General features: G+C 39.0%; 1 protein-coding gene, 1 long non-coding RNA gene and 1 other non-coding gene across 9 annotated transcripts in view; 2 read left to right on the top strand and 1 right to left on the bottom strand.

Annotated features, from left to right (window-relative positions):
* The window catches only part of EXD2 (exonuclease 3'-5' domain containing 2), a 107,310-nt gene that overhangs the window by 86,917 nt on the left and 6,258 nt on the right, over window positions 1–14,135 (bottom strand). The gene's annotated exons all lie outside the window — the stretch shown is intronic.
* The window catches only part of LOC145514776 (uncharacterized), a 29,947-nt gene that overhangs the window by 10,576 nt on the left and 5,236 nt on the right, over window positions 1–14,135 (top strand). The gene's annotated exons all lie outside the window — the stretch shown is intronic.
* LOC145515994 (small nucleolar RNA SNORA30/SNORA37 family) lies at window positions 5,842–5,972 on the top strand. The gene has a single exon (XR_014061181.1). It is a non-coding gene; the product is annotated as a small nucleolar RNA SNORA30/SNORA37 family (small nucleolar RNA).

Genomic DNA, 14,135 nt, shown 5'->3' with positions numbered 1-14,135 from the left:
ATGTGCTATACAGTAGGTATTTTTTGGTCATTCATTTTAATAGCAGGGATCCATTTTATATATATCCCAAACACTCTATCCCTTCCTTCAATTCTTCCCCACTCCTCCCTGGCAACCATAAGCTCCTTCAAGAAGTCTGTGAGTCTGTTTCTGTTTTGGAAGTTCATTTGTATCATTTCTTTTTAGATTCCACATATAAGGTACGTCATATGATATTTCTCCTTCTCTGTCTGATTTACTTCACTCAGTATGACACTCTCTAGGTACATCCATGTTGTGGCAAATGGCATTACTTCATTCTTTTTAATGACTGAATAATATTTCATTGTATATATGTACCACATTCTTCTTTAGCCATTCCTTTGTCGATGGACATTTAGGTTGCTTCTATGTCTTGGTTATTGTAAACAGCGCTGCAGTGAATACTGGGGTGCATGTGCTTATTGAACTTCTATGCAGAGTACATCATGAGAAATGCTGGGCTGGAAGAAGCACAAGCTGGAATCAAGATTGCCGGGAGAAATAGCAATAACCTCAGATATTCAGATGACACCACCCTTATGGCAGAAAGTGAAGAGGAACTAAAGAGCCTCTTGATGAAAGTGAAAGAGGAGAGTGAAAAAGTTGGCTTAAAGCTCAACATTCAGAAAACTAAGATCATGGAATCTGGTCCCATAACTTCGTGGGAAATAGATGGGGAAACTGGAAACAGTGTCAGACTTTATTTTTGGGGACTCCAGAATCACTGCAGATGGTGACTGCAGCCATGAAATTAAAAGACGCTTACTTCTTGGAAGGAAAGTTATGGCCAACCTAGATAGCATATTAAAAAGCAGAGACGTGACTTTGCCAACAAAAGTCCATCTAGTCAAGGCTATGGTTTTTCTAGTAGTCATGTATGGATGTGAGAATTGGACTGTGAAGAAAGCTGAGCACCGAAGAATTGATGCCTTTGAACTGTGGTGTTGGAGAAGACTCTTGAGAGTCCCTTGGACTGCAAGGAGATCCAACTAGTCCATCCTAAAGGAGATCAGCCCTGGTTGTTCACTGGAAGGACTGATGTTGAAGCTGAAACTCTAATACTTTGGTCACCTGATGCAAAGAGTTGACTCATTGGCAAAGACCCTGATGCTGGGAAGGATTGGGGGCAGGAGGAGAAGGGGACGACAGAGGATGAGATGCCTGGATGGCATTAAAGACTCGATGGACATGAGTTTGGGTAAACTCCGGGAGTTGGTGATGGACAGCGAGGCCTGGCGTGCTGCGATTCATGGAGTTGCAAAGAGTCGGACATGACTGAGCAACTGAACTGAACTGAAACCTCTATTCTTTACTTATTTGCAATTCAAAAATTAATTGCTGGTGTTTTATCTGACAACCCTAGGTGTGCAGGGTAACCCCCACCCCCACTGAGAATCAACGTGCTAATGCATTATTATGCCTGTATTACTCTCTACATCCTTGCCTTTCTCTCAGCCTCACTCTACCTTCCAAACTTTTCCACTGTGCCCTCTGGAACTTATTATCCGCAAAGTGCAAAAGCCCCTGAGTTGTCAAACTTTCTCTTCAATTTCTTATCATTATTAAAATCTGACTCTCCCTTGAGGACACTATTCTCCTGCTGCCCCACCCAAATGGTGTTGCTTATACTCTCAGGTCCCACAAACCTATGGGGTGACAAATGTACTGAAATCTGAAATAAGCAAAAAATATAACTGATGTTTTCAATGGAAAGCTACACGTTCTTTAGAGCAGACCTTTCCAGGTTATCTGATTCTAGCCTTTTATGGCTTTTGAGGTATTTTATGACTTATGTAAACTGTATCTAAGTGATAACAAGGCAAGATAAATTCTTTCCACTGGAAGTTCAATTGACTTGCCTGAGAAAATAGGAACTATCACATGGGCATTTCCCATCTTCTTACTACTAAACTTACAGTCCTGCTTTCACCTGTACCCATTCTGTTTTCCTTCCCTCCTGTTGTAATGGAGAGCGGTCTTTCCTCTTAATTAGAGCCAAATTCTTTGCCTGTGCTTTGGATTCTTTCCACCCTGTCTTCTACGGAGAAGGCAATGGCAACCCACTCCAGTACTTTTGCCTGGAGAATCCCATGGACGGAGGAGCCCGGTGGGCTGCAGTCCATGGGGTCACGAAGAGTCGGACACGACTGAGCGACTTCACTTTCCCTTTCCACTTTCATGCATTGGAGAAGGAAATGGCAACCCACTCCAGTGTTCTTGCCTGGAAAATCCCAGGGAGAGCGGAGCCTGGTAGGCTGCCGTCTACGGGGTCGCGCAGAGTTGGACATGACTGGAGCGACTTAGCAGCAGCAGCAGCAGCACCCTGTCTTCTCAGGACACTTTCCTGAAGACTATAGTCTGGTTTCATCTGTATATCTTTTTCAATTTTTTCCCCTCTGCATCCTTCTCAATAGTTTTAAACAATCTCATTTTTTTTCCTTCTGTTAATGAAAACAAACAAAACCCTTCCTAGATTCTAGGTTCCCTTCTAGCTGCTCCTCTAACTGCCTTCATTTCCTTTCCTTCTATTCACTGTTCAGCCAGTTCTCTGGGGCCCCACACTATCACACTCCTGAAGAACCTCTGAATAAGGTCACTTGTGTCTCACTGATAAAATCTTGGTGTCAACAAATCCAACATTTTTCAGTTATCTTAACAGTTATCTTAACTTTCCAACAACTGACACAACTGATCACTCTTCTTTCTTGAGATGCTGTCTTTTCTCAGCTTCCATGACAATATTCTCCCAGTTTTTTTCTTAAGCTTTTGATCACTTCTTCTGACTCCTTATAAGCGTATCCTCCTCTACCCAAGCATTAACTTCAAGCATCTCTCAAAGCTTGGCTCTTGGCCTTCTATTCTTTTCTTTCTGCTTAATATTTCTGAATATTCTTGTCCATGCCTAGAACTTTACCACCACCTCTATATAAATGACCTCAGCCTTGACCATGCGTCTGAGCTCGGATTACTTGTCATTGCTTCTTGGAAGTCTCACAGGGATCTCAAATTCAATGTATGTATAATTGAACCCATGATTTTCTCCCTCAAAACTTGGCCTTCTCAAAAAAAAAAAAAAAAACTTGGCCTTCTCCATGAATTTTATTTCAGGGAATAGTAATACAAAAACCTAGGCATTTCCCTGATGTCTTGTCCCTCAACCCCTAATCTCTCTAATCCATTAACAAATTCTTTTTATATTAAATCTAGTTACTTCTAACTCTACTTTCACCAGACTTGTCTAAGTTATCATCTTCCCTCACCTGTACAACTGGAAAATCTTCCTAACTTCTACTTTAATCTACTCTTAGCCCCCTCCAATCCTTTCTCCTCTTAGTAGCCAAAATAATCTTATAAAATGCATATCTGATCATATAAGCTCATGTTAAAAAACCCCTCAGTGACTCTTACATAAAAACTAAAATCTTCAACATGGCCAGGCCCCTGAAGAATCTAGCAGCTTTTCAGCTGCATCCTCATCTGATATCATGTTCCCCATCCCATCTGTGCTTCAATCACAATGGCTGCCTTCTAGGTCTCCCTCACCCCCACTCTCTGTTCTCCCCTCCCCCTGAGCCTTTGCATGTGCTGCTACCTTTGCTTGGAAAACGGCCACCCAACCACCCATTGGCCTCATTCACACTTGCCTCTCCTTCAGATCATAGCTCCTAGTTAAATGTCTCTAACAGGATTCTCCCAATAGGATTTTAATCTCTCACCATCATAATAGCTAATACTCAGACATGTTTACTACAAGTCAGTCACTGATCTAAGGACTCTACCAATAAGAATTTGTTATATGTGGATACTTAGTTATTATACACATATGTGCCATAACTGTAATTTTCCTCATGTGCAGCATAGAATAATAGTACTTTGTTCATAGGGTGATTGAGAACATAAAATGAGGTTATTATTATTGGTAAAAGATTTGGAACAGTGCCAGCCACATAATGCTCAAAAAATGTTAGCAACTGTTAGTATTGTAATCTTACACTTGTGTGATTATCTGATTAAAGTTTGTCTCTGTCCTGTAAGTACCATGAACATTGGTCAAGGTCTTCTATTTTTTACTCACTATTATTTCCCTTGTGTCTCCCTAGAGCATTGGCACATTGTAAATACTCTAAACACATTACTCGAGTGAATATATAATAATTCTAGCCAACCACACAGGATTGTTATATTAAAAAAAATAAGTATGTGAAGTACTTTTTAAAACTACATGGAGATACTGAAATATTAAACATTTAAATGGTAAACTGTGGTGCTAATTGTAACCATAACAGAAATCTTAGGAAAGGAAAACTAATGTGGCCTAAAGTTGTCGGAAAGGGGGCTCATGGAAGAAATGGATCTCAGAATATATATAGGATTTTGATGGATGAAGTGGACCTCAGAGTATGTATAGGATTTGGTAGAGTAGTGTGAACATATGGGTATGTAGGGAAAATGGGCTACCATCCTACTTGATGGGTGTATGATGAGGAGTAACAGGAAATCTAATTATAGATATAGTGGAGACAAATCATGGAGGGACTTGATAGGCAGATAAAGGAGGCTTGACCTGAAATGACAAAGAAAAGAGAATCCTGAGCAGAGACATTTCAGGAAGATTCTTTCACCCAAAAGTGAGCTAGGATCTCTTGTTGATGCTATTGATTTAATAGTGGTCAAAATAAACCATGAATGGTGAAGGGATCTGGCCAGGTGATTTCTGAGATCCAATGGGCTTTACCATTTCGTGATTTGAACAATGATTATTTTCTAGCAAGCTCATGGATAGCCAGGTATTTGACCAGCTCCAACTTAAGTGAGGTCTGTAGTCAAGAATACTGATTATATTTACATCCTGAGTTCACGTGGTTTGTTCATAAGAGAGGGGAAACAAGTTTATAAACACATGCTGTGGTCAGTTCATTTTCTAGGAGCCTGTTCTCAATTACCACTGAACCCATAATGACAATTTATATTTGACCTCTTTACCAAAGAATCTTCTTACTTCTCTTTGATCATATTTTACTTTGGGGAAGGGACATTGCCCAATTTTATTTTCTAAATGGTATTTAGCAGACTGAAGATGCTCAATAAACCTTATATATCCATGGAACTATTTCTGGAAAAGAAATTTTGGCTATGTGACTACATATCCAGTGCAATAAACAATAACTGTTTAAACAGTTTCTCATACCACTCACCAGGGGTTATTCATGTGGAAACCTAAAATTAAAAATAAATAAAAACAGCTGGTTCATGATAATTTCATCAAGAAAACTTCAAATATACAAAACCCAGATAGTCGGCATTGAATAGCACAGAAGATACCACTGAGTAAATATCAAATGAATAATCCTGGCCATTGAGGATTTCTGTTCACTTTCACTCCATTAACGGTTATTTCAAACTGAATTTCTTCATTCATCATGAAGAATTATGCATGGAAAAGTTGAACCAAATGTCTGGAAAGTAAGTTGGATGTGATTTGAAAATTCTAGTAACAAATGTTATTCTGACTTTAATTACTGAATTCAATTACTTCACAAGCTGGAAACTCACTTTAAAACCTGTGAAAAAATGCCCCCTTTAAAAAATGTATTAGAAATCAATAACAGAAAGAATTTTAGGAAGTTCACAATATGTGGGAATTAAACAATACACTCTTAAATTACTAATGGGCCAGGGAAGAAATCACAAGGAAAATTAAACAGCACCTTGAGGTGAATGAAAACACACAACATACAAAAACTTATGGGATGTGGCTAAAACAGTGCTTAGAAAGAAATTAATAGCTGTAAATATCTATATTAAAAAAGGAAGATTTCACTAGCACTTTCACTGGTCCTCCCCTAGGCAGTGGGGCCAGGATTTGGTAGCTGGTGCTGAAATTGACAACCCTTGATTATATCCTTGCCCTGGGACTGTGTCAGTGGCAACTGTCAATCAATGGGATAGAGAGAGAAGAAAAAAAAAATAAAAATTAAAAAAAAAAAAAAAAGGAAGATTTCAAATCAGTTAACAAAACTTCTACTTTAACATATTAGAAAAAGAAGACCAAACCCAAAGCAAGCAGAACGAAGGAAATGATAAAGACCAGAGCAGAAATAAATAAAGTAAACAAACAAAAGGGCCAACAAAGGTCCGTGTAGTCAAGGCTATGGTTTTTCCAGTAGTCGTGTATGGATGTGAGAGCTGGACTATAAAGAAAGCTGAGTGCCGAAGAATTGATGCTTTTGAACTGTGGTGTTGGAGAAGACTCTTTTTTTTTTTCTTATTTATTTATTTTTTTTAATTAATTAGTTTATTTTCTATTTTTTAACTTTACAATGTTGTATTTGTTTTGCCATACATTGATATGAATCCACCATGGGTGTACACGTTTTCCTCTTCCAGAACCCCCCTTCCACCTCCCTCCCCATCCCATCCCTCTGGGTCATTCCAGTGCAGCAGCCCTGTATCATGCATAGAACCTGCACTGGTGATTCGCCCCACATATGATAATTTACAGGAGAAGACTCTTGAGAGTCCCTTGGACTGCAAGCAGATCCAACCAGTCCATCCTAAAGGAAATCAGTCCTCAATGTTCATTGGAAGGACTGATGTTGAAGCTGAAACTCCAATACTTTGGCCACCTAATGTGAGGAACTGACTCACTGGAAAAGACCCTGATGCTGGGAAAGATTGAAGGTAGGAGGAGAAGGGGACAACAGAGGATGAGATGGTTGGATGGCTTCACCAACTCAATGGACATGAGTTTGAGTAAACTCTGGGAGTTGGTGATGGACAGGGAGGCCTGGCATGCTGCAGTCCATGGGGGTGCAAAGAGCTGGACACGACTGAGCGACTGAACTGAACTGAACTGAAACAAACAAAAAACAATAGAATAAACAAAAAAAACAAAACTTTGTTCTTTGAAAATATCAACAAAATTGACAAGTCAGCTGGACTGACAAAGAAAAAAGAGATAAGATTCAAATTACTAAAATCAGGAATGAGATGCTATTATAATCTTACAGACATAGAATTAAAAGGGAATACTATCAACATGCCAACAAATTAGACAACCAAGATGATTCCTAGAAATACCCAAACTACCAAAATTGAATCAAGAAGAAATAGAAAATCTGAATAGAACTCTAACAAGAGATTGAATCAGTAATCAAAATCTTCCTACAAAGAAAAGCCTGGGCCAGATGACTTCCCTAGTGAATCCTACCAAATGTTTAAAAAAGAATTAACACTAATCCTTCACAAACGCTTCCAAAAAATAATTGCTGGACTTCCATCTCATTTTGTAAGGCCAGTATTTCCCTGACACCAAAACCAGACAAAAACATCAGCAGAAAACTAAAAACCAACATCTCTATGAATACAGTTAAAAAACAAAAACTCAACAAAATACTAATAAAGTGAATCCAGCAATATATAAAAAGGATTAAACACCATGACCGAGTAGGATTTATTACAGAAATGAAAGACTGATTTAACGTGTGAAAATCATATTAGTAGAGTAAAGGACAAAAACCATATTATCATCTCAACATACAAAGAAAAAGCATTTGATAAAATCCACCATCTTTTCATGATAAAAACATTATAGGAATAAAAAAGAAGTTCTGCAACCTGATAAGGGAATCTTATAAAACTCACAGTTAACACAGTATTTAATCCCTAAGTCGGGAAGATCCCCTGGAGGAGGGCATGGCAATCCATTCTAGTATTCATTCCTGGAGAATCCCATGGACAGAGGAGCCTGGCAGGCTACAGTTTATAGGGTCGCAGAGTCAGACCTGGACTGAAGCAACTGAGCACACGAGCAATATTAGGAACAAGACAAGATGTCTCCTTTTACCACTTTTATTCAACATTGTGTTAGAGGTTCTAGCCAAGGTAATTAGGTAAAAAAAATAATAAAAGGCATGTGGATTGAAAAGGAAGAAGTAAAACTATTTCTATTAGCCCATGACATGATTTTGTACTTAGAACTTTTAAGAAACCTATCAAAAAACTATTTGCGGTAATAAACAAGTTAAGCAAATTTGCAGGATACAAGGTCAACATACAAAAATCTATTGTGCTTCCATATATTAGCAATTCAATGGAAGAAAAGAACAGTCTTTTAAAAAAAATGGTGCTGAGATGACTAGATGTTCACATGCAAAAGAATAAAGTTGGAACCTTAATTCACACTATACACAAAACTTGGGCTTCCCAGGTGGCGCAGTGGTAAAGAATCGGCCTGCAATGCAAGAGAATCAAGAGACATGGTTCAATCACTGGGTCGGGAAGATCCCCTGGAGTAGGAAAATGGCAACCCACTCCAGCATTCTTGTCTGGAAAATTTCAGACAAGAGAGCCTGGCAGGGTTGAGCATATACACATATATAAAACTTAATTTAAAATGGATAATAGACCTAAATTTAAGAGTTTAAGACTATAAAATTCTTACAAGTAATACAGCAGTAAATCTTTGTAACTTTGATTTAGGAGGGGTTATTCAGAAATGGCACCAAAAAGACAAGTAACACAAGAAAAAATAGGTAATTAGACGACATCAGAATTTTAAAATTGTAATTCAAAGGATACGATCAAGAAAATAAACTCACAAAATGAGAAAACATATATACAAGTCATAATCTGATAAGGGACTTGTGTCTAAAATACGTAATGAACTCTTACAACTCAGCAATAAAAAGACAAATAGTTTTTGAATGAGCAAAGGATCTGGATAGACATTTCTCCAGAGAAGATGTACAACTGGCCAGTGAACACATGAAAAGATGCTCAACATCAAAGGCCATTCAGTTCAGTTTAGTCACTCAGTTGTGTCTGACTCTTTGCGACCCCATGAACCACAGCACGCCGGGCCTCCTTGTCCATCACCAACTCCCGGAGTTTACTCAAACTCATGAACATTGAGTCGGTGATGCCATCCAACCATCTCATCCTCCGTCATCCCCTTCTCCTCCTGCCTTCAATCTTTCCCAGCATCAGGGTCTTTTCAAATGAGGCAGCTCTTCGCATCAGGTGGCCAAAGTATTGGAGTTTCAGCTTCAACATCAGTCCTTCCAATGAATATTCAGGACTGATTTCCTTTAGGATGGACTAGTTGGATCTCCTTGCAGTCCAAGGGACTCTCAAGAGTCTTCTCCAACATCACAGTTCAAAAGCGTCAATTCTTCTGAATTCAGCTTTCTTTATAGTCCAACTCTCACATCCATACACGACCACTGGAAAAACCATAGCCTTGACTCGACAGACCTTTGTTGACAAAGTAATGTCTCTGCTTTTTAATACGCTGTCTAGGTTGGTCATAACTTTCCTTCCAAGGAGTAAGTGTCTTTTAATTTCATGGCTGAAATCACCATCTGCGGTGATTTTGGAGCCCAAAACAATAAAGTCTGCCACTGTGTCCACTGTTTCCCCATCTATTTGCTATGAAGTGATGGGACCGGATGCCATGATCTTAAGTTTTCTGAATGTTGAACTTTAAGCCAACTTTGTCACTCTCCTCTTTCACTTTCATCAAGAGGCTCTTTATTTCTTCTAACTTTCTGCCATAAGGGTGGTGTCATCTGCATATCTGAGGTTATTGATATTTCTCCCGGCAATCTTGATTCCAGCTTGTGCTTCCTCCAGTTCAGCATTTCTCATGATATAGTCTGCATATAAGTTAAATAAGCAGGGTGATAAAGGCCATTATGGAATTGTAATGGGAAACCATTACACCCACTTGTATGGCTATAATTTAAAAAAAAAGATAATAACAGGGATTGGCAAAGATATGGAAAAAACAAGAACCCTCTTACATTGCTGGTGGGAATGTAAAATGGTCAGTTGCTTTGGAAAAAATCTGGAAGTTCCTCACAATGTTAAACATAGTTATATAACCCAAAAACTTAACTACTAGGTATATATACCCAAGAGAAATGAAAACGTATGTCCACACAAAAACTTGTACACAAATGTTAATAGCAGTATTATTCATAATAGCCCAAAAGTGGAAACAACCCAAATGCCTAGTAACTGAAGAATGGATAAGCAAAATGTAGTCTTGTCCATACAGCAGAACATAATTTGGTCTAAGAAAAGTATGGAGTACTGATACATGCTAGAACAAGGATAAACTTTGAAAACACTGTAAAATGAAGGAGGCCAGGTACAAAGACCACATATTATATGATTCTACCCATATGAATACTTTGACCACCTGATGCGGAGACCTGACTCATTGGAAAAGACCTTGATGCTGGGAAAGATTGAAGGCAGGAGGAGAAGGGGACGACAGAGGATGAGATGGTTGGATGGCATCACTGACTCAATGGACATGAGTTTGAGCAAGCTGCAGGAGTTGGTGATGGACAGGGAAGCCTGGCATGCTGCAGTCTATGGGGTCGCAAAGAGTTGTACACTACTGAGTGACGAAACTGAACTGAACCCAAATGAAATGTCCAGAAGAGGCAAATTCAGAGACAGGAAATAGATTAGCAGTTGCCAGAAGCTAAAAGGAGGGAGGAATGGGAGACGATTGTTAATGTGAGTGGAGTTTCTCTTTGGGGTAATGAAAATGTTCTGAAATTAGTGGTGATGGTTGCACTACTTTGTAAATGTACTAAAAGCCACTCAATTGTGAACCTTTAAAAAGGTGAATTTTATGGTATTTCAATCATATCTAATAAAATTATTTAGAAAGGACATATGTCCTATAGATTCTGTTGGAGGAATTTGCAATAAATAGATATTTCTTCTTATTCCCCAAAATTGGCTATTGTCTGTTTGAAATGACCAATAAATACCTGACTCTTTAAAACTTAGATGACATCACAGTTACATTATACATATATTTGACACATTGATCTTTGTCTAAATTAATATTGCTTATCTGTGTCTTAGTCACTCAGTCATGTCTGGCTCTTTGTGACCCCATGGACTGTAGCCCACCAGGCTCCTCTGTCCATGGAATTCTCTAGGCAAGAATACTGGAATGGGTAGCCATTCCCTTCTCTAGGGGATCTTCCCGACCCAGAGATCGAACCCAGGTCTCTTGCACTGCAGGCAAATTTTTTACCATCTGAACCATCTGGTATTCATATATAGCTCTTAATAGTATATGCTAAAATTTAGTAAATGTGTGAGAAGGGGCTTAGCGTTTTCTTAGTTTTTTTTTAAACAATTTCTAATGTTTGAGCATTTCCTTAAATATTTAGTCAGTTTTTAAGATTCTTTATTTTTCTTTAGTGATATCAGGGCCAAGAAAAGTAGAAATCAGAGTAAATGATTTCTGGGAATTTTATGTTTAATTGGCATTCAACTCATGGTGGAGCAATTAAGTAAGAGTTCTCATGTTAAGCAATTTCTGTATCTTGGTTTTTCCAGAATGAATTTTTCAAAACAGAGTTTCAAGGCTTTCTGAATATGAATGCTAATACAGAGAATTTTCTAGGCCTAGGTAAGAAAAATATAAATTTTTTACTTTTTCTCCCTCTTCCTCCACATATTCTATGCACTGGAGAGATTACTCAGGTGTCCAATTTCATTTGCCATTTTTAAGCTAAGTACAGTGGCTTTTCTTTTTAATATAAATGCCTATATCAAAAAGGGCCAAGCTCAAATGGTCACTGAAGTTGATAAAATGTTTCTGTTATATGTGTGTGTTAGTCACTCAGTTGTGTCTCAACTCTTTGAGACCCCATGGACTGCAGCCCACCAGGCTCTTCTGTCTATGGGATTCTCCAGGCAAGAATCATGGAGTGGGTTGCCATTTCCTTATCCAGGGGATCTTGCCGACCCGGGGATTGAAACCGGTCTCCCACATTGGAGGCAGATTCTTTACCGTCTGAGCCACCAGGGAAGCTCCCTGTGTTATATAGTTGTATTTTATAGTTATATCAGTTCAGTTCAGTTGCTCAGTCATGTTTGACTCTTTGCAACCCCATGAATTGCAGCACTCCAGGCCTCCCTGTCCATCCCCAACTCCCGGAGTTTACCCAGACTCATGTCCATTGAGTCAGTGATGCCATCCAACCGTCTCATCCTCTGTCGTCCCCTTCTCCTCCTGCCCCCAATCCTTCCCAGCATCAGGGTCTTTTTCAATGAGTCAACTCTTTGTATGAGGTGGCCAATGTATTGGAGTTTCAGTTTCAACATCAGTCCTTCCAATGAACACCCAGGACTGATTTCCTTTAGGATGGACTGGTTGGATCTCCTTGCAGTCCAAGGGACTCTCAAGAGTCTTCTACAACACCACAGTTCAAAAGCATCAATTCTTCAGCACTCAGCTTTCTTCACAGTCCAAGTCTCACATCCATACATGACTACTGGAAAAACCATAGCCTTGACTAGACAGACCTTTGCTGACAAAGTAATGTCTCTGCTTTTTAATATACTGTCTAGGTTCGTCATAACTTTCCTTCCAAGGAGTAAGCGTCTTTTAATTTCATGGCTGCAATCACCATCTGCAGTGATTTTGGAGCCCAGAAAAATAAAGCCTGACACTGTTTCCACTGTTTCCCCATCTATTTCCCATGTAGTGATGGGACCAGGTGCCATGATCTTAGTTTTCTGAATGTTGAGCTTTAAGCCAACTTTTTCACTCTCCTCTCTCACTTTCATCAAGAGGCTCTTTAGTTCTTCTTCGCTTTCTGCCATAAGGGTGGTGTCATCTGCATATCTGAGGTTATGGATATTTCTCCTGGAAATCTTGATTCCAGCTTGTGCTTCTTTCAGCCCAGCGTTTCTCATGAATGTACTTTGCATATAAGTTAAATAAGCAGGGTGACAATATACAGCCTTGACGTACTCCTTTTCCTATTTGGAACCAGTCTGTTGTTCCATGTTCAATTCTAACTGTTGCTTCCTGACCTGCATACAGGTTTTTCAAGAGGCAGGTCAGGTGGTCTGGTATTCCCATCTCTTTCAGAGTTATATACAATAGTTATATACAATTGTATAGTTATATACAATATTATTAGTTTGCAACAAATGATGAAAGTATCAATTCATAATAAAAGCAAATAGATATCATGGGGCTTGATCTTCTGAAGCTGGGTTTTATTATAGTTAGGGTTGCCAGATTTTTCAAATAAAAATACATGATGCTCAATTAAATTTGAATTTCAGATAAACAATGAATAATAATTTCAGTATATCTCAAATATTACATGTGACATACTTATGCTAAAAATTATTGCATATCTGAAATTCATATAGAATTGGGCATCTAGCATTTTACCTGGCAACTCTAAATATGAATAAGAGAGATTTTATGCACTCGCCTTACAAAAAGCTGCCCAGTCTAGCAGTATGATATAAACAGACAGTGGTCCTTACATTTCTGTTCTGGCTGCTCATTGAACAGTTAAGGAAGTTGCTAGCAAGGTCCTAGAATTGGGCTGGCTTGTGACCAGATCCTGGTCTATTTTTAGGCTGAGATAAATGGGACAGTTATTCCAGGGATGGGGAAAATCAAGTTACATTTAAAATTGTAGAGAAGAGGTATATGCTTGAGAGGGGAGAGGAGGGTGTCATATATTGTCACAGTAAAGAACAGTTCAATCACATCATCACTGTTCACATCTACCCCACCCCAGGCAAAACAAAATAGGTATAGATGATGTCCGATTAATTGGAAGGAGTCAGAGGGCTCCCTATTCTTGAATGTGTGGATTGAGTAGGTCAAGCAAAGGAACAGTGAGATGAGAAACTGGCTTTGAAATCATCTTCACTGGAATTAAGCACAGATACCTCAGACTGATGCACAGATACATGAAACTGATGCATCACCTTCCCCTCTCCTTGACTTCATTTATATGTTCAACAAATACTTGAGTGGCTACTCACTTTCAGCATGTGCTAGCTCTGGACATACATGCATGAGAACAGGCACAGTCCCTGCTCTCAAGAGAACTTATGGGGGGAACATGCTGATATAACCCAAAAACCCATGTTTAACTGCACATTAAGACATTGCTATGAAGAAGAGATTTGGTAGATGTGAAGAAAAAATGTTGGTTATAATCAAGCTGGTCAGTGTGGCATGCTCAGAGGTTTTAGTCATGTCCAACTCTTTGAGATCCTATGGACTGTAAGCCTGCCAGGCTCATGGGATTCTCCAGGCAAGA

Source organism: Giraffa tippelskirchi, chromosome 7 (assembly GCF_054371585.1).
Source record: "Giraffa tippelskirchi isolate mGirTip1 chromosome 7, T2T-mGirTip1v1.2.pri, whole genome shotgun sequence".
Taxonomy (NCBI): domain Eukaryota; kingdom Metazoa; phylum Chordata; class Mammalia; order Artiodactyla; family Giraffidae; genus Giraffa; species Giraffa tippelskirchi.
This window is presented reverse-complemented; position numbering and strand designations above follow the sequence as displayed.